At 46.8% G+C, this 18750-nt stretch overlaps 1 long non-coding RNA gene across 1 annotated transcript; it reads right to left on the reverse strand.

The window, feature by feature from the left end:
* Positions 1-6948: 6948 nt before the first annotated feature.
* Positions 6949-15153, reverse strand: LOC125940622 (uncharacterized). Its single transcript, XR_007463815.1, has 5 exons — positions 15005-15153; positions 14280-14354; positions 13441-13488; positions 10818-10885; positions 6949-7029 (listed from the first exon to the last, which is right to left on the reverse strand). It is a non-coding gene; the product is annotated as an uncharacterized LOC125940622 (long non-coding RNA).
* Positions 15154-18750: the final 3597 nt, after the last annotated feature.

Here is an 18750-nt window from a genome sequence, read left to right on the forward strand (position 1 = left end):
AGGTCGATGAAAGAGAAATATCTGGCGCCGTGCAAGCAGTCCAGTGCGTCATCAATACGCGGGAGAGGATACACATCCTTCTTGGTAATCTGGTTAAGGTGGCGATAGTCTACACAGAATCTCCAGCTATTGTCCTTCTTTTTCACGAGTACGACGGGAGAGGCCCAAGGACTGCATGAGGGTTCAATTATGCCTTTGCCCAGCATTTTCTCCACTTCCTGTTGGATGACAGCACGCTCCGGAGCTGACACACGGTAAGGCCGTCGGTGAATAGGACTCGCATCGCCGGTATGAATGCGATGGGTGACGACGGAAGTCTGGCCCAAAGGACGGTCGCCAAAGTCAAAGATATCCTGGTAGGAAACCAGCACGCGGCGAAGGGCAGCGGACTGTGCCGGAGCGAGGTCTCCTGATATCATGCGGGCGAAGTGGTCGCAGGACGAACCTGACTGCGATGACGGCGGTGAAAAATACGGTGGAGGTTTTGTGGTCAAGGCAGAAACCGTGTGGCCGGCCAATGGGGTCAGATGAGCGAGTGATATGCCACGAGGAAGAACTTGCGTCGAGTAGCCAAAATTGAGGATGGGAAAGGCGGTGCCGTTGTTTCTAACTGTCACCACTGTATAGGGTAGCGCGACGTGGCGTGTCATGGCGACCTCAGGAATAGGGCAGGCAACGTAGTCGCCGTCGGGTAGGGGCGGAAAGGCTGACAGCTGGACGTATATTGCGGCTTGCGGAGGCAGTCGAAGAAACTCGACGGAGCGTAGGCGGGGTGGGCCGGCATCAACGTTGTCGGGGCACGAAGGAAGTTCTAGCCGGAGAAGGCCCGCGGAGCAGTCGATAAGGGCAGCGTGTGTGGACAGAAAGTCGATTCCCAAGATGAGGTCATGGGGGCACTGTTCTAGAACAGCAAAAAGAACAGATGTGTGGCGACCAGAAATAGAGATGCGTGTAGTGCACATGCCAAGTACGGCAGGTGTACTCCCGTCGGCTACTCGGACGGTAGGTGATGTCGCGGGCGTCAGGACTTTCTGGAGGCGGCGCCAGAGGCTCGAGCTCATTACAGAAATTTGTGCGCCGGTATCAACAAGAGCGGTAACTGCCACACCATCAACCAGAACTTCAAGAAGGTTGCATCGGGTAGAAGGGACAATCAGAGGATTTTCAGGCCGGGTCGTAAATGCAGCGTCACCTCCGGGGGCTGCACTGGCTAGTTTTCCGAGAGGCGGCCAAAGGGAGACCGAGAGCGGCGAGGTTGGGGCGAGCGGGACTGACGGCGCTGGGGCGATGGTGAGCGGCTGATCCGGTTTTCCCTAGGCGGACGTTCAGCACTTGAGGCCTCAGGACGGAACGACGGGGCATATGGTGCGTGGTCCGGGCGATTGTAAGTGTTTGGGCGATAGGACGTGGGCCAGCGGCTGCGGCAATGGCGGGCGATGTGGCCAATCCGAGAGCACGTGAAGCAGATGGGCCGGTCATCAGGTGTGCGCCAATCGGCTGGATTTCGATAACGTGGCCTGAAGGTCGTGTTCGGTCTTGCAGCAGCGACGACAGGGGCGACCGGGTTGGTAGCAGTATGACCGTTATCAAAGGTGGGTAAAATGCCCATATTCGCGACCTCTTGGCGAACCACGGCCTGAATTAGCGAAATCGGAGCCAGGTTGTTGCTTTGCATACCGTCATGAGGTGTAACGGGTGCCATGGCCTCGAGTTCTCGACGGACGATCCTGGTGACGTTTTCTGGAGCTTGCGCTTGCCGAAGCGTGGCTAAACCTTCGCAGGAGGACGTGGCAGCCGTATTAGGAAGTCGGTCGAAGCGGTGAGTGATACGTTGACTTTTGGCCAGCTCAAAACGACGACATTCAGCGATGACCGACTCCACCGTTGAGCAGTTCTTACACAGTAGCAGATTGAATGCGTCATCGGCTATGCCTTTCAGTACGTGGCCCACTTTGTCCACTTCAGGCATGTCCTTGTCGACCTTGTTGCACAGAGACAACACGTCCTGAATATACGAGATGTACGGCTCCGTGGACGTCTGAGCACGAATTGCGAGCTCCTGCTTGGCCGCTAGTTGTCGTGCGATAAGTCTCCCAAATAGATCGCGTAATTTCTGCTTACGGACATCCCAACTCGTCAGATCTGCCTCATGCGTCTCGAACCAGAGTAACGCAGTGCCCCGCAAATAGAAGATGAGATTCGCCAGCATTATCGTCGGGTCCCACTTGTTAGTGCGGCTGACGCGCTCATACATTGCCAGCCATGCATCGACGTCCACGCCGCTGGTGCCGTTGAATGTCCCGGGATCACGAGGGTGCAAGAGAATGACCGGTGACGGGTCTTGCTCACACTGGGTCGCTTGGTCGGTCATTGTGGTGGCAGCAACGCGCCGTCCGCTACGAAGATCCAGTTCCCGGTGTTGTAGCGAGCGTACCCCGCACCTCCACCAAAGATGTTACGGGGAGAATATATATAGAATGGATATATTTACAGGGTAAGGCGCACAACGCTGCAGCAATCGTTCAGGGGAGCGCGTGCACACCAGAAAAACCACCCGTCGTCGTCGTCATCGTCCAAGCACCGACCACAGGATCGCCGCTCGTGACAATATCCATGTTTCTATAACCTCGTTTCAACGAAGTAAAATTATTCTGCCAATAGATACACCAAACTTGATTTTTCTCCGAAACAAGAAATTCTCGACCCTTGCAGGCTCGCTTCTGCTTTCCGCAGGGTAGAGCACACATTCGGTGCCGATGTTTAAAACTTTTAGGTATTTGCGTTTTATCCACCGTCGAATACTGGCCCTTGTCACCAGACTCACCACAACGCGTAGTTGCGCATAAGCAGACTCTAGATTGCCATCGCAATTTCTCTCACTGCGGCACCGCGCAGGCTAGTTAGTGCAGCTATAGGCGTGGCCTCGGAGATTGTGCCGGTGCAATTTCAGAGGCCACGCCTCCCTGTGTGTACCACGTGCTGCTCGCACACGACGCACATTGTTGGTAGCAGCGTGCAACCTATTCAACCACATCGCCGTTTCGCCGGTTTCGCGATGTTAGAGATGACCCAACTAAATGCGGTAACGAAAGATCATCAGATTGAAACAGACGGCAGCTACCGTAAAGGCAATTGTGTCAGATGCTTAGAAGTGGTGTGTTAAGGACGGCGAAGTTTCATTTGGTGTTTTATTGGAAGTTCAGCGAGCACGTGGCCATGTATTGGTTCTGTTGGGCGAAAACCCGTCTTCTTCTATACAAGTACAAATTTGCGCGCGACATTGCGCATATATTGCGGTGAACGGCAGTAATGAATATAGTGACGTAATTTTGGCTCCCTCTTCAACTTCGCTATAAACTTATTTTATTGCATATGACTGATGAAAGTTCCCACTCATTCATACCGCAGCCTTGTTTGCAAACAGTAACTGTTAGAAATCCTACATAGGCATCTTGCGTATGTAATTGCAATAATGCCATCGCTGCGATTCGGCCTTATCTGTAGCCTCGGTAGCAAGCCCCCAAGATACTGCCGTGAAATACGGATTCTTGGCGATAACAACACCCTTGTTCAAGAAGGCCAGTGCCATGGTTGGAAGCTGCCACGTCCTCCACCAGTACGTCGCAAGCGGCATTTTTCGTTTTCAAATCATACACATGCTGCAAGCCCTTTTTCGAAATTGCAACTTTTGTTGATTTAAACGTAGTAGCAGTTTGCGCCGAAAAACAATTCTACACCGTGGTCTTCTCATGTACCCGTTCATGATGCAACGTGCAGGCAGGAACATATATGCGCCGCACGTCATATGTTTTTAGGACACGCGGCAAGGCCTCCTTTTGGGGACATGTTGAATGGCAGCGTCAACTGAACGACGCGCGGCCAAGCGAGGTCACTGGCCAACCTGAACCATGTTCGACGGAACGAATGAAACACTTCCGTTGTAACGCACTGACAATGTTCGCGACGTACTTTGAGCCAAGAGCGTAGCCCGGATATTTCTTTCGGGAATGGGGGAGCTAGAGCACCGCGATCGTCTTGACTGCGGTGCTTCGTTCTTTTAAGCTCGCAGGCGCCGGAGAAGCATTGAGACGCGAATGCCCATAATAGCCGCACGTTCCAAGGATACGCGCCTTCAATAGGGGACATGCCAGGCACGAAAGGGGGCAGGCTGCCAGCCGTTAAAAAAATTGGAAGGGGGAGCGGAAGCTCGGTCAGCTCCTACCCACCTGATACGCCACTGCCCTGAGCGTCCTGATTAGAGCAAACTTGCCGGGATCGTTGTAAGATTTTAGCTTTAATCCTGGCGACCATATTTTTGACAATGACTTGCACAGATTACGTCCGAGTGAGCATAATCGGAAATTTCCATTCGTTCCATGCAATATCGTTGCAGCCTGCCACATTGCCAGCCACGCGCCCTCGAGCTCACCTGACCCTCGCCCATGTCCCTTGAGTGAGCAAGGCCATCGCAATTCTTCTGAAACCCTACGAAGTCAATGTTCCACTTTTCAGCCCACAAATTGCAGCATGAACAGGCATATGTGAAGATGCCGAAGATATGTTCCAAGCATTGTATACAGAACAGCCTGCGCGAATCGTGACTAGCTTTACATCAGCGAAAGCAGTCACTTTGAAAGCGCTTGAAGCAGGATTACAATTGGTTCTGATAACTCTAAGAAAGCAGGGTGTTCCATTAAACAAACGAATCCTTTTGTGAAGTGTGAGGAAGGAGTTGTATACCGTATACCACTGCAGTGTGGGAAAGAGTACGTCGACCAAACTGGCCGATGTATTAATGATCGCCTGCGGGAGCATAAGCTTTCATTGAAATATGGTTATGGCTCAAACTTGCCTCTTCATTGCAAGGCCTGCGGCAATGAAAATAAACAAGCATGTGAAGCAAGGCTTCAAGGTACTACAATCTTGTTTAAAAGTAAAGACTCTGTGGCACGTGAATTGTTGGAGGCCAACCAGATTAGGAAGAGAGGGGAAACATGTGTCAGCTCCCCGTCTCTGAATATATACACAAATGAAAGTGTGTTTTTAGATAAGTTTTAGATTCGCCATTTCCTTCATGCATATCTTCAGTGTTCTCACGCGTGCGCATTCATACAATCAGTGTTCCGCCTTTTTCGTCCCCCCTCTCCCCATGGCTATATATTCAACCACCTTTGACGACAATAAACAGTTGCAAGTAGCGCCTGTCCTGTCTTTGTTCCTTCCTAATGTGCTGTCACTGTTGGCGCTTCATCTTTTGAAAGCTATGCACCAACTAGCCCCACAACGTGTTTTACTGGAATACCCCTGATCAACCAGCACGACATCCTCGAAGACCAAAGAGACAAAAATACAGCCACCTACACCCAGACCGTACAGGGAAACAGGCCAGGTACTGGCTCTTCTTACAAACACGCATCATCATCAACCTATATTTATGTCCACTGCAGGACTAAGGCCTCTCCCTGCGATCTCCATTACCCCTGTCTTGCGCTAGCCGATTCCAACTTGCGCCTGCAAATTTCCTAACTTCATCCCCCCACCTAGTTTTCTGCCATCCTCGACTGCGCTTCCCTTTCTTGGTATCCATTTTGTAACCAATGATCCACCGGTTATCCATCCTACGCATTACATGGCCTGCCCAGTTCTATTTCCCCTCTTAATGTCAACAAGAATATCGGCTATCGCCATTTGCTCTCTGATCCACACTCTTCCCGTCTCTTTAAGATAGACCTAATCTTTTTCGTTCCTTCGCTATTTGTGTGGTCCTCCACGCATATCCATACATCCAAATACTTCACAAGATGCATACACCCTGCCACTTGCCTTGGTGGGCCAAGTCTCGTCCACGTAATGTGGATATGTAAGCAACGACTTCCAAATTCTAAATTCACCCACTAACGGCGCAAATTCCAAGCAACAGGCAGCGGGACGTTTGGCTTGCTAGCGAAAATCTAGAGAGCCAGAGAGCTCTTCTCGATCAAGCCCAGCAAGCTGTAGAGACCAATGCAACTCTAAACTGAGGCACCCACCCACCACTCAAGACCCTTAAGAGAAATAATTTAAGTTTACACTAATACTGCTAAAGAAAGATATTGGTTGACTTAATTCTAACTAAAATTTTCTAAATTTCTCAACTAATTCAATATATAGTGGTCGACCTATACTCATGTTGGACCTATTTTTTAGTAAATACGGTAAGCACTAACTCCACAAAGAAAGGTAGAAGTGCTAAGCTGGTAAGGTCAATATACAAAGTCTGTCCCAGAAGTTTGAGCAGTTCATGTCACTACATTCTCTGCCGCGTTTTTGCTGGCTCAGTGCACAAACTTTTGGGACAAGCCCCGTAGCTATCAGTACCAGTAGCACTACCTTCTTTGCGCGTCAGCGAGTTTCTGCACCAATTGCCTGCGCACTTCTTTCAGTCTTTTTTTTTCTCGTCTTCCGGCATGACACGGTTGCCCATGAAGATCCAGAGGAGGCCTGCGCAAGAAAAGCAATCACGAGTACAAAATTAATGAAAGCATCTAAACAATAATTTCCAGCATGCACAGTGCAAGTTGCCAACAATATGCCCACGGTTCAATGAAATATTTTTGCAAAGCTGCATTTTCAATAACCAAACTGCAGATTACTTTTTTCATGTTAACTCACATGCCTCAAATTCTTTCTACAGTTTTAACATGAAATATTTCAGTAGCAGATGATCGCAACACAGTGCTTTAGCACTAGCTTTGCTTTTACTGTGGCTATTGGCATGTGCGATCTATACATGAGTAGATCAGTTCATTGGAACAGTATGTTCATATACTTTTCAAGGATGACAACTTTTGTGGTGTCACGGCTGGTCTGGCCTCAATCCTTCCCTTGGATCGCGACTTGTTGGACAAAGTCCCGGTCACGCTTCTGTTCTTAAGCTCATCTGGCATCCAATACATTGTGGACGCCATATGGCAGAACATAGTCAGACGTAGACCGCAACAATGTCCCCCTAGCAGCCTTTTCTATTCATTGCCCGGATCCAGCATACACCTGCAATATATAATAACACATACATAGCTTGCAGCTAACAGGTTTTATACTGGACGATATACACTATGCATTTTCTCAACTCTACTGTTTTCTGGCATTCTGGCCATTTATTAGTTGTAGTGGGCTGACCTGCATGAGCAGAACGAAATTATACAGTAAAATTTTAAAAAAACTTTTAGACACTCCCACATAAAAATTTCCCAAGCATAAATAGCAATCGCTGAATTTGTTAAATTGACAATGATCTGCAAGAATATTCACTGCTATCTATAGCTCGATGAACTCACTAACATCTACCTTGACATTGGGTATGCCGAATTTCAAATACATGTGTTGTCTGTAGGACCACTCTTTATTTTCAGGTTGATCTGTGCGGTCACTAGATGCAATATAGAAATGTGCACAAGCATTGCGTTCCAAGGACTGCATGATTACATAATTATGCCATCAACATTAATGTACACATACAAAAAAAACTTCACACAAGTGACATGGCTGAATAAACGTACTCGCCAACTGAAGAACACACGTAGCACGCCTGCCTGGCAGTCCTTGCAAGGAATTTTATAGACGATGCCGGGATGCAGTCTTTGACTCGGACGAGTTGTTGTTTTAGCTTGCTTGAAGGGATGTGGCAGATTTGTACATCATAATCTTTGAAAATTCTTGACATTGACTCGCTCATGCCTCATGCATAGGGGAGAGCCGCCCGTTTCCTTGTTCTCATGGGCCTGATAGGGGGTTCAACGACACACTTTTCTTCAGTCTTTATAAACTGGCCGTGGTAGCCATTACTGACCAAATCCTGCGTCACTCTCTTCAACTCAGCTCTGCGTGCATCAGTAGTCGAGCACAATCGGAATGCACGGGTGAACAGTGTAGAGGCAACAGATCGTTTGTGTCTAACGGGATGGGCCGAATCAAAGTGCAGATATTTCCCTGTGTGGGTAGGCTTCCGATAAACGCTTGTTGAAAGGCCGGATGCAGTACGCATGACTTCAACGTCAAGGAAAGCCAGGCGAACATTAACTTCTTCTTCAACGGTGAATTCTATTGTGCTTTGGAAAGAGTTCAAGTGCTGCAGAAAAGGTACGACGTCTTTGCGGCAGATAATGGAAAAACAATCGTCGACATACCGCAGGAACAATTTTGGAGCGGGCTGGAATGTCGTGAGGGCTTTACCTTCGAGGGCTTTCCAAAGCACAATATAATTCACCGTTGAAAAAGAAGTTAATGGTCGCCTGGCTTTACTTGACGTTGAAGTCATGCGTACTGCATCCGGCCTTTCAACAAGCATTTATCAGAAGCCTACGCACACAGGGAAATATCTGCACTTTTATTCGGCCCATCCCGTTAGACACAAAAGATCTGTTGCCTCTACACTGTTCACCCGTGCATTCCGATCGTGCTCGACTACTGACGCACGCAGAGCTGAGTTGAAGAGAGTAATGCAGGATTTGGTCAGCAATGGCTACCCTAGCCAGTTTATAAAGACTGAAGAAAAGCGTGCCGCTGAACCCCCTATCAGGCCGATGAGAACAAGGAAACGGGCGGCTCTCCCCTATGCACGAAGCGTGAACGAGTCAATGTCAAGAATTTTCAAAGATTATGATGTACAAATCTGCCATGTCCCTTCAAGCAAGCTAAAACAACAACTCGTCCGAGTCAAAGACTGCCTCGAAAAAGAAAAATATCCCGGCATCATCTACAAAATTCCATGCCAGGACTGCCAGGCGTGCTACGTAGGCGAGACGAGAAACTTTAAAAGAAGGCTACAGCAGCACCGCAATGATGTAGCCAAAGGACACATGGTTTCCAGCGCCCTAGCAGAGCATCATGAGAAGACTGGTCATAGTATTAACTGGCATTCGGCTTTCATCATCAAAAGAGAGAAGAAATTATCCCGATAGCTTCTTGAATCATTTTGCATACTACAATCTACGACTAACACAATAAACCGTACACGGGGCCCCCTCCCTGAGTTGTACGCAAGGGCCTTACGTCTTCCAACGCATATATAATAAAGATCACCATGCATTCGTTCATTGTGAACAAGGCACCCGTAGTGGGTGGCAAAACGTCAATCTGTTGTTTTTGTGTTCTTCAGTTGGCGAGTGTACGTTTATTCAGCCATGTTCTTTCCTTGCCAGACAAGTTTTCGTCAAACCCTAGATTTCATCACACAAGTGACATTACCATAATAAAAGATTAGTCCACCAATTATGTTTTCTCGCGCCGTTTTGGAGACCTGCGTCACTACGAGCGCAGTGCACCATCTAACTTATAGTAGAAGTGCAATTTCATTTTATATAGTTATTTCTTCTGTGTGGCGGCAATTTTTTTTATGGGCTTGGAAGACGCAGCGAAAATGGCCATCTCCACAAGCACCGAGATCGCTTTATGGCGGCTTAGTTAGAGGAGCCATCAAGTTAGTCTCGCACAGAAGTGTTTCTTTATGCCCACTATCCCACTGCTGTCATTTCTGCACACTCTTAATTTTACTACCACCAGCAAATGCAGATGATCTGCAAACACTTCTCGTACATTTGTATGCATTGAGAGCAAGCATAGTTGTGCTTTCATGGGACACTGTTCTACACAGGAAATTGTGGCAATAGTGTTAAGCAACAATAAACACAACTAAAACATTTATGTGAGACAAAAATACCAGAGCAAGCATATTACCAGGGTCAGATTTTCTACTTGGCCACTCCAGCCAATCAAAAGTCGCTGCAGTAGAGTGCTGTAAACTGACCCCTTTTCATTTATTTTGGTATGTCTGTGGTGTAGCAAGCCAATGACAACAGCACCAAAAGGGCGTCATGTGCTCGGCCACTTGCGGAAAGCAACATGCGTTCATGATGCTGCATGGCACAGCTGATTGACATAAGCTGCCTGCATACATAATTTATAAGAGGAAGCCACTGCCGGCTTAAGAAGCCTTTCCCAGAAATGCTGCCACACAGGCAAATGCGAACAGGCGGATGACGAGTGCCACGTTTGACTAGTGGATTAGGATCACATGGCAACGTCACCCAAGAACTGTCTCCTTGTCCTTGATATGTACTGTGGGCACCTTACTGACAGCATGAAGGCTGTGCTCTCCCAAGCTTGAATGGACATCGCTATTATACCAGGTGGCATGACGGACCAGCCTAAGCCACTTGACGTCTGTATAACAAGCATTTTGAGGATGGATTGCCTGCGGAAACACTTCGCAATCTGGCCGAGTGATAAAGCGTATAAGCTAACAGCAACAAGTTGTACTAAATGCACATAACTAACACAAGTGGCGAGCTGGGTCACTGCAGCATGGGACACACCATGAAGCTTGATTGCATGCTTTCAAGGAGTGCAGCATCTAAAGTGCACTAAATGGCACCAAAAATTGGCTGCTCTTTTATGCTGACAATGATAAGAAGGTAAGCAACAAGGCTAGCAGCAACAACAACACTGCATGGGCTGGGACGCGTCGCGACTAATAAATGCCGTTCGCGTTTTGCGTCTGTTGCCCTAACTTGTCCGGCTTACATTCAAGAAAAACACTTTTTTCACCGGCTTCAGACCTTCAGGTGCTGGCTTAGGAGTGAGACAGGCCTAGATTTGAATAAATATGGTACTCGGCCATAAATTTAGTTCGTGGATCATACACAGCTACTTGCATCCATAAAGGAATAACAAAAGGGATATAGGTCAGTTTCTTTCCCCACTCTGAAATGTACGAGCCCTTTCAGAACGTAAATGTAACATAGATCCTTAAAAAATAGTTCTATGACTTTTTAAGTTACCTTTCCGTCATCTCTTGAGGATCCGATGACAACATCGATGGCCTCTCCAGTGAATATGTCCATGTCAGCTACAAAAGAAAATGTACAACTTTTCCCTTGAATTGCCAGGTTTCATAAAAGGTAAGGATTTAAGACTTCAAAAGCAATATAGGAGTCCCATGCTATCGAAAGAGCATAATGTAACCATTACACATTGCCGGGGTATATAAACCAAAAATGTCTGTCAGGAACATTGTGTGGGACATACCACACACTGGTACCTTGCAAACATGACCTGTACAATGACGCTGCAATAATACATAGGTAATTATTTCTGCCTACACTCAAGGAACTCGGGTACAGTCAAACCTCATTAATATGTACCCGCCTAATGTGTAATTGCAGTTTAAATGTAGTCGCGAAGATTCCCCCACCCAGCCCCCATTGAACCCCATGCCTGACCGCTTAAGCCGTAGTCACTCATTTGCCATCAAATGGTTATTGCATACTATTTTGCTTCTAGTTCTACACGCACAGGCACAAATTCGGCAAAATTTCATGCACTGAAAAATGAAAGGTGAAATCGGTTTTACAATATTGTAAAATGTAGCATTTCTCAAATTTTTAGAAGGCATTTTTTCTCTTAAAAAGGGAAACCATACGACCTATATCCTTTATGTTTGTATATACTATGTAATAATAGTTACGTGTCCATGTTCCGTTTATGTTGCGTCACAGATACTTTCAAATTTGAGAAAAAGCACTCCGCATGAAAATGTAGCCTTTACCAGTTGGTCTTTGGTAGCTTTTTCTGGTAAACTGTTAGGTTCTGTTAAAAACAAAATTCAGTTGCATGCTTTTGAATGGCGTGCCCACCATATCTATTTGGTCAAGAAAAAAAAGTGAAATATACAACCGGCTTCGATCTCGTGAAATTTCTGACATGACCGGGCATGAATCAATGTTAGCATGAGTAGGCGTCAGTGACATCATAAGAGCAAATGTGAAAAAGTGCAAACGGTTGCAAATCTATGATGATGAGTGCCTATAGGCTCAAATGAATGGACCTTTTTCCAATTCAGCTATGCACATGGGCATGCCCCAGCTGCATTACATGCCGCGCCGCCATTATCACAGGGCAGGTGTGCGAAGTGAGTGCGTGAACCCTTGCATGATCCGCGGCAATTTCCTGAGCTTGAGTTGCTGATCAATAATTTTTCTCGTGTTCTGGGCAAGAATATTGGTTAAAGGAAACACTTAGCTGTTTGTGGGAAAGACTGCAAGCACTTTTGTCGATGAAAAAGACTCTGTGAACTAACGCTCGAGCGATAGGCGCAGCGTTTGCGACAAAACTCATGCAGGCACTTTCTGTACCGTCGATTGCACAAACCGGCGTGGAATGGTGAACATTGTACTGGAGTGGAGCGCATGGTCAAATTAAAAAATAAAATACCCATATTATCAGTGAGTTATCACGCAATTCTTGCTGAGTGAGGTAAGCCTGCGTTCTGGTAACAGCATGATGCTGGCGCTGTGATTATTGGACTTCTCGCCTTACGACCGACTCGGAAGTCACGGCGATGTTTTAATCTACGGGTATGTATACCGCACGAATTTTACCATTGGCTTAAGAACGTGCTACCGCATGCAAGCGGAAATAGCTGTACGGTTACATGGGGCCAAACGAAAAGAAGAATCTCGCCACACAGCCGATCAGAATGCATCGTTCGAGGCCAAAGCGACACACCCGCGGTGCCGCATTATGCAAAACTCGCGAGTCTTACTTTTTGCAGGCAAATGAAGCTTTACGCACCTGACAAAACAACGTGTTGCGTCCACTTACATTCTGCTTACCCCCCCCCCCGTACTGTGTTGCGTTCACTTAGTCCCCAGTACCATGCCATATACGATACATATCTCGATATAAAACAACACTTGCCCTGCAGTGCACTCGCAGTATGTGTGCAGAAGTTTTGCATGTTGTTTGTTCATCATGGTGAGCTGCTTGCATGCCCGCTCTTGAGGGCAAGCACGTACGCACGTGCATGCGTCTGTTGACCGCCTCCTTCAAGTCGAGCCACTCAAAACGACGGTCGAGTTTATCCTGAAGAAAGTCCTGCCACGGCGCGTTTCACGCTCACACATGCCTTCGCCAGTTGAGTCAAAGTACTGACCAAGCTGCTGAAGAACAAAAGCCGGCGCATCTCTCAAATCTTGGTTACAAATGGCCTGCACATCGCATCAGCATGCTGCCATTGCATCGGTAAATGTAAAATGTGTTATTGCTACATGTGAGCAAATACATGCGCGCTAGAGCAGGACAATGAGAAGCTGCTTCAGCAACACAAGCGACAGAAGAAAAAAAAAGCAGGGACAGCCGTCGCAAGAGACTGCTTGGTCAAACGCTACCATGCTTTGCGTAGAGGCGAGAAGCGGTGGGAGCGTGTGTGTCTTGCCCGTCAAATTTAGTTGAAGTGGCGGCCGCTAGAGGGGTCGCTTACTGGAAAAAGGTCCATTTGTAAGGTAGTGGCTGTGAGTAAGCACTGCTGAGCGTGGACGAATATCAGTGAGTGTGAAGTACTGCACAACTAGAAAAAATTGGTGCTTGAAACTGAACAGTGCTGTACAAAAAATGTACTCTTACCATGCTCCTGTGACAAAGGTGCCATAGAGGCCATGGCAGTTATAATTCCTGTAAAAATTACACAATAAGATGAACACAGACATGGAAGTGCAATTTGAAGTCATAGAAAGCCACACACAAATGTCTTCATGCACAAATATGCACTACATTGTGTCCACTGCAGAGCTCACTTCCTTTGCAAAAAGATGCAATGCTCTTGTAAGGCCTTCAACAAGCCTTAAGTATAAACCGCATGCACGCGATCTTGCACGCGACAGCGACAAGTGACGTGACGGAGATGGCTGTCGCATTCGCTCGTCGCCTACAAGTCGTACCACACGCGAGCGATGACTTTGAGCGCTGTTTCCCCGGTGTTGCTGGTATGAGGGCAGCAAATACGCGCCGTAACTGGTGTGACGCATGCTCTATTAGTTTAACTTGATATGTTTTACTGTAAAGAGCACCATAATATTTCTTAAGGTCTTGCACTAGGTTCTTATCTTTGTGCGTATCAAAATTGAGTCATTCGCTTGTTCCGTGCGACAATCGGTTGTACTTGACTGATGTACATCCTGTTCTGGCTTCGCGCTATTGGCTAGTCGCTCATAGAAAGTCGTTCCGGCGACGAATTGTAGATTTCCAGAACCAAGCGATCAAGCGACAAGAACGAGCGATCAGTTTGCGCGACGGCTTGTTCCGTCGCTCGTCGCCGTCGCGCACAAAATCGCTCGCATGCGGTTTGGGCTTGGGTAAAAAATGCTAGCATGTAGCGCCATTTTTTTTATATAAAGCACAGCCACATGACACAAATCAGTAACAACATATAAATCTAAAATCTTGTCAACTTTCAGTTGCCATACCTTTGGTGCTCTTGCCCTTTTCTAAGGACAGCTTTCTGAGCCTTTTCGACGTGTGCAGCACCATTTCTTCAGTTTCTGCATTGCATTTAACAAGGCATTACAAAGCTGACACTGCCGACAGGCAGCAATGTTAGGTGATAAACATTCAAGTGTCATAATAACAAATCAGGCCAGAATATCAGTTCCTCTGGTCTCCCCCTGGCATTACTCTCGTTTCATCCTTTCATGAATGCAAAGCATTTGCAAGCGTGGCTCCCACGTCCACTACACGACAGATACCCGTTCATGCAGTAGACAGGTTCTCATGTGGCATATGTCATTCCATCAGACTAAATATGGAGCCGCTTAACATTTACGCCCAAAATTATGTGTCCAAAACCAAAATTCTGCTGCTAACTGCCAAAAGCACACATTTGCGCCGATGGCTCCTCCTGCGAAGCAGTGTCTACCTTGAGCGTCCGCGGCAGTGCGTGCTGCACCCCCTCCCCATTTCATAACGCCGACCCTTCCAGACATATCGCAGACTGCCCGAGACTCTAATCAAAGGAGAGATACGTCTCGAGCAGCCAGGCCTAAACCCCAAAGTCACGCTACGAGATTGCGCCGGACATTTGCTTACTGCACAATGAGCGGGACAAAGCACATGCCGGTGAAGATTAAATCGTTCGAAATGTTAGTCGTATAAACATTTAAGGTGTGCTTATTAACGAATGAGTAGAACTTACCAGCCATGTGCAGCACTCTGTCGCATCGCCGTTCCACCACACGTCGTAGAGGACAATTGGATCGAAATCCACGACATTCTCTGGGTTAAAGTTTTGCACTGCGGTGTGCCTGACAACCGCAGTGGTCATGTCCACTTCATATTCAACGAATACAAGCACCTCGAGCTTAACACAGTGCAACGCAGTCGTTCTCGCTTAGATGACAGCTGTGGCTATGGCCGTGGATTCTATGGATGCGGATTGGCATGCGACTTCGACCCCCCCCCCCACCACTGCATCACCCAAACCAAACCAAAACAGAAAAGAAAAATACTACTAAAGCAATGCCGTACAACAGTAGTGGGTGGAAGCATGGAGGAAGGAAAAAAAACTTTTTTTTTCAAGTTGTTTCCTTCCTCCATGGGTGGAAGGTACAAAGTTGTACAGTTGTACAGAAGCTTAATGATAAGAAATGTTGAGTACTGCATCAGGCTTAAGCATTCTTAAAATGACATCCCAACTCATGAGAGTAATTATGAATTCGACATCGATCGTTTGTGTGTTTTGTATACGTGGTCAATGAACACGATTGTTGGCGTTCATTCATTTTGCCCACCGCGTCATGTAGAGTGGCATGATCAGATTTCTCTGAGCGCAATAAAAAATTTTCAGCGCACGCAAACTCGCACAACACAGACACAGATGCACATGCGCGCGGGCCGCGATTTTGTAGCGATTCCGTCTCCGATGATATTCCTTTTTGCACTTTTCGCGCTTTGTCAGGGGTCAGAGCGACGCCCCGCCCGCGTTATCAAAGCGATCAGGGCCGCGATTTTGTATCAAGGCATTATGACTTATTCTACTCTATTCTTATCATCCACCGCTCACGGCCGGCTGATCCCGTTGATAATGCGAGCGGACCGTCGCTCCGACCACTGAAAAAGCACGATAAGCGCGTAAAGACATTATTACATTAAAGGCATCGCTACCAAATACCGGCCTAGCCGGCCATGAGCGGTGGATGATAAGAGGGGCATATGATCGAGCGGAAGGCATCGCTACAAAATCGTGGCCCTGCAGTAATCAAAAAGAGTTTTGGAAGTGAGCGTTTGCGTTGTAACTTCTCTGCCTGGGCATGCACGTTAGGTTCATCGCTCTGTCATGCATTGTCAAGCAGCTGACCGCGTCTATTAGCCTGGAATAATATATATATATATATATATATATATATATATACACGAAGGCCAAGAGCGCGCGGCCAATGCGGCTTACAGAAAAAAAAACATGCTTGTCATGCCGCAGCAATGCAGCACACGCATCGTTAACGTAGGAGCTGATCAATTACATATATGCACATGGATATTATTATGCAAAATGACACCGCCGAAACAACTAAACCTTAAACAGCTTGTTTCTGTTTAGAAACGGTGATCATGCATACAAACTAATTAACAAAAGACTGCACATTTCTGCCCGAGTAATAAATGAAGAGGAATTACAAGCTTAATTGTAATTGCACCGAAGCTGCGTGTGACACATTGGGCGCTGAAATACAGATCATAAGCACAAGGTTTCTCAATAACCAGAATCATACAAAAGTAATTGTTCTAGAAGCAACAGGTTCACTCGAAGCAGAGCATTATAGCGGGTATTAACTGGCCGCGGTGCGGCAGAACTCAGCATAGCAAGTTAGTGGTGACTGGATATTTCTTTAATAGTTTTTTATTTACTAGTTGTAACAATTAACGTACCATTATTTTTTATTATATTGGAGTGCAGTTGCCGCGACACCACACGCCTCAAGAACACGGAATCGGCAATGGGGACACCAAAACCACAATCCAGACTGGTCCATGGGTCGGGGCTCGCCGAGGCCCCTACTCATGGACCTACTTGCTTCCAACTTTGATCCCCCCGCTGCCCCTTGGGTGCCCTAGAGATGCTGTGCTGCCTGCTTTATATAATGTCAAGTGTTCTCCTAAGGCCTCTATTTGCCATTTACATATATGCCCTCTTGGAGCAGTACTTGTAAAAAAATCCAGTCTATTGTTGCGACGAAAAGAGCACCCCGCAACGAAAAAAGCTGCCCACGACTTCTGCAACGCCACTCAGATCCTTGCCGAGTAAATATAGCATAGGTACGACATGGTTTACTTAACGTGTAGATTGTGCGTGCCACTTCTAGGAATGTGCTGCCACACGAAATTATGGTAGCATTGCCACTAAATATGCAATGACATCGATCATGGTTGACTCTATGGTAGGATCAGTTCACATGGCACAAAAATTCATCTAGCCATTTTCTTGTCTGGCATGTGTGTGTGCTTCTTAATTAATGAGCAAGCATGAGTAAAATTAAGATATAGTATCTCTCTCTATTGCAATATCCGAAAACCATCTTCTCCGCTGTTGTGTTTCTCTAGCTTGTTTATATCGCATCTTGTGCTAGCAAAATAAAACTTGCGAAGAAACAGAAACACAAAGCACATTTTCCCTTTCGCCATCCCATAAGCAAAAACATTTAATCAATCAATAAATCAATCAATGGTATATGCATGCATTCCTTGTTTCTTGATATGTATGCCTCTGCACTCCATGTCAGTTTTCTAAATCCTTTATTTATAAGGTTATTTAAAATGAACAACTTATCAGTTCGTCATTTTTCTGAATGCTTTCACGGCTTTCCGCAACTTTACAAGCTTTCACGGCAACCGATGTACAATAACATCCTTGCGTATGAGGCATTTGGCTGTAATCACGCCAAACAAATAAATTAGAACATTTTTTTCGCATTTTTAGTGACATAATAACCTTTATAATCTAACCCGTTATAATTTGACATTGGCCTAGCATTGTGTGATGTCGTCAGTAATACCGTGATTCTGATCACTAACGCGAGGCGAAGCGAAGCTTACTAAAGCTTACTAAAAGCTTGCAGTTGACGTGATCGCGACTAGGTATTGCTTACACCTTTATATTAATATAGTCCGTATAGTCACATTGGACTGCCCCGCAGTGTTCGCCCCAGTGAAAAATTTTGGCTTCGAACGTCGCAATGTCCAAAATCAGAGGAAGCATTATAGGCAGTACCTGCAGCCGGACTCGAACGTTCAAGTGCCACAGCAAACTCGAGAGTACATGCTGAAAAGACCAAGGTCATCCACTGCTGCAAGTCAGGTACGTGTCATTATTGTAAGTTTCAGTATTTCATACTGCGAATAACAAAAAGCAGCTACAAGTCTTACTGCGTGAGGTGCAAACTATGACGTGTCCAAGCCGCCAGTGTGCTTCCTGAGCCAAGAAACGCATAGTCTTGAGTGCTGCCTCGCGCATCGATGTGTCACGACGCGGAGAAAGCGGGAATTGTTTCGTGCTAGCACTCGATCGTGACGCGCACGTTTCTTCGGAGTGCAGTTACAACCAACGTTGCTTGCAACCAAGGATCACGAGGGTTGCAATGTGGGCTTTTTGGTAACGCATCTTGGAGGGTTTATGGTAGCGCGATTTATTTTGGAAGGACGTGCCATAAAATTAATTGAATCATTCACGTGTAACAGCAACGATCTTAGCCTGGAACAATGCAACGTACAGGATCTACCATTGTAAGAGGGAACAATCGAGCACGTGACCAATGCTCCATGAGGTGCCATCTGCTGGTGCCTGGCACCCGCTTGGTGCAGAAAGCCACTGGCGCTCTGTGCTCCGTGTGTCGTCTGCTACTACCAAGCACTGGGCGGTGTAATTGCAGACAATGCATGGAGCGTACT

The sequence above is a fragment of the Dermacentor silvarum genome, chromosome 10, assembly GCF_013339745.2.
Source record: "Dermacentor silvarum isolate Dsil-2018 chromosome 10, BIME_Dsil_1.4, whole genome shotgun sequence".
In the NCBI taxonomy this organism is placed as follows: domain Eukaryota; kingdom Metazoa; phylum Arthropoda; class Arachnida; order Ixodida; family Ixodidae; genus Dermacentor; species Dermacentor silvarum.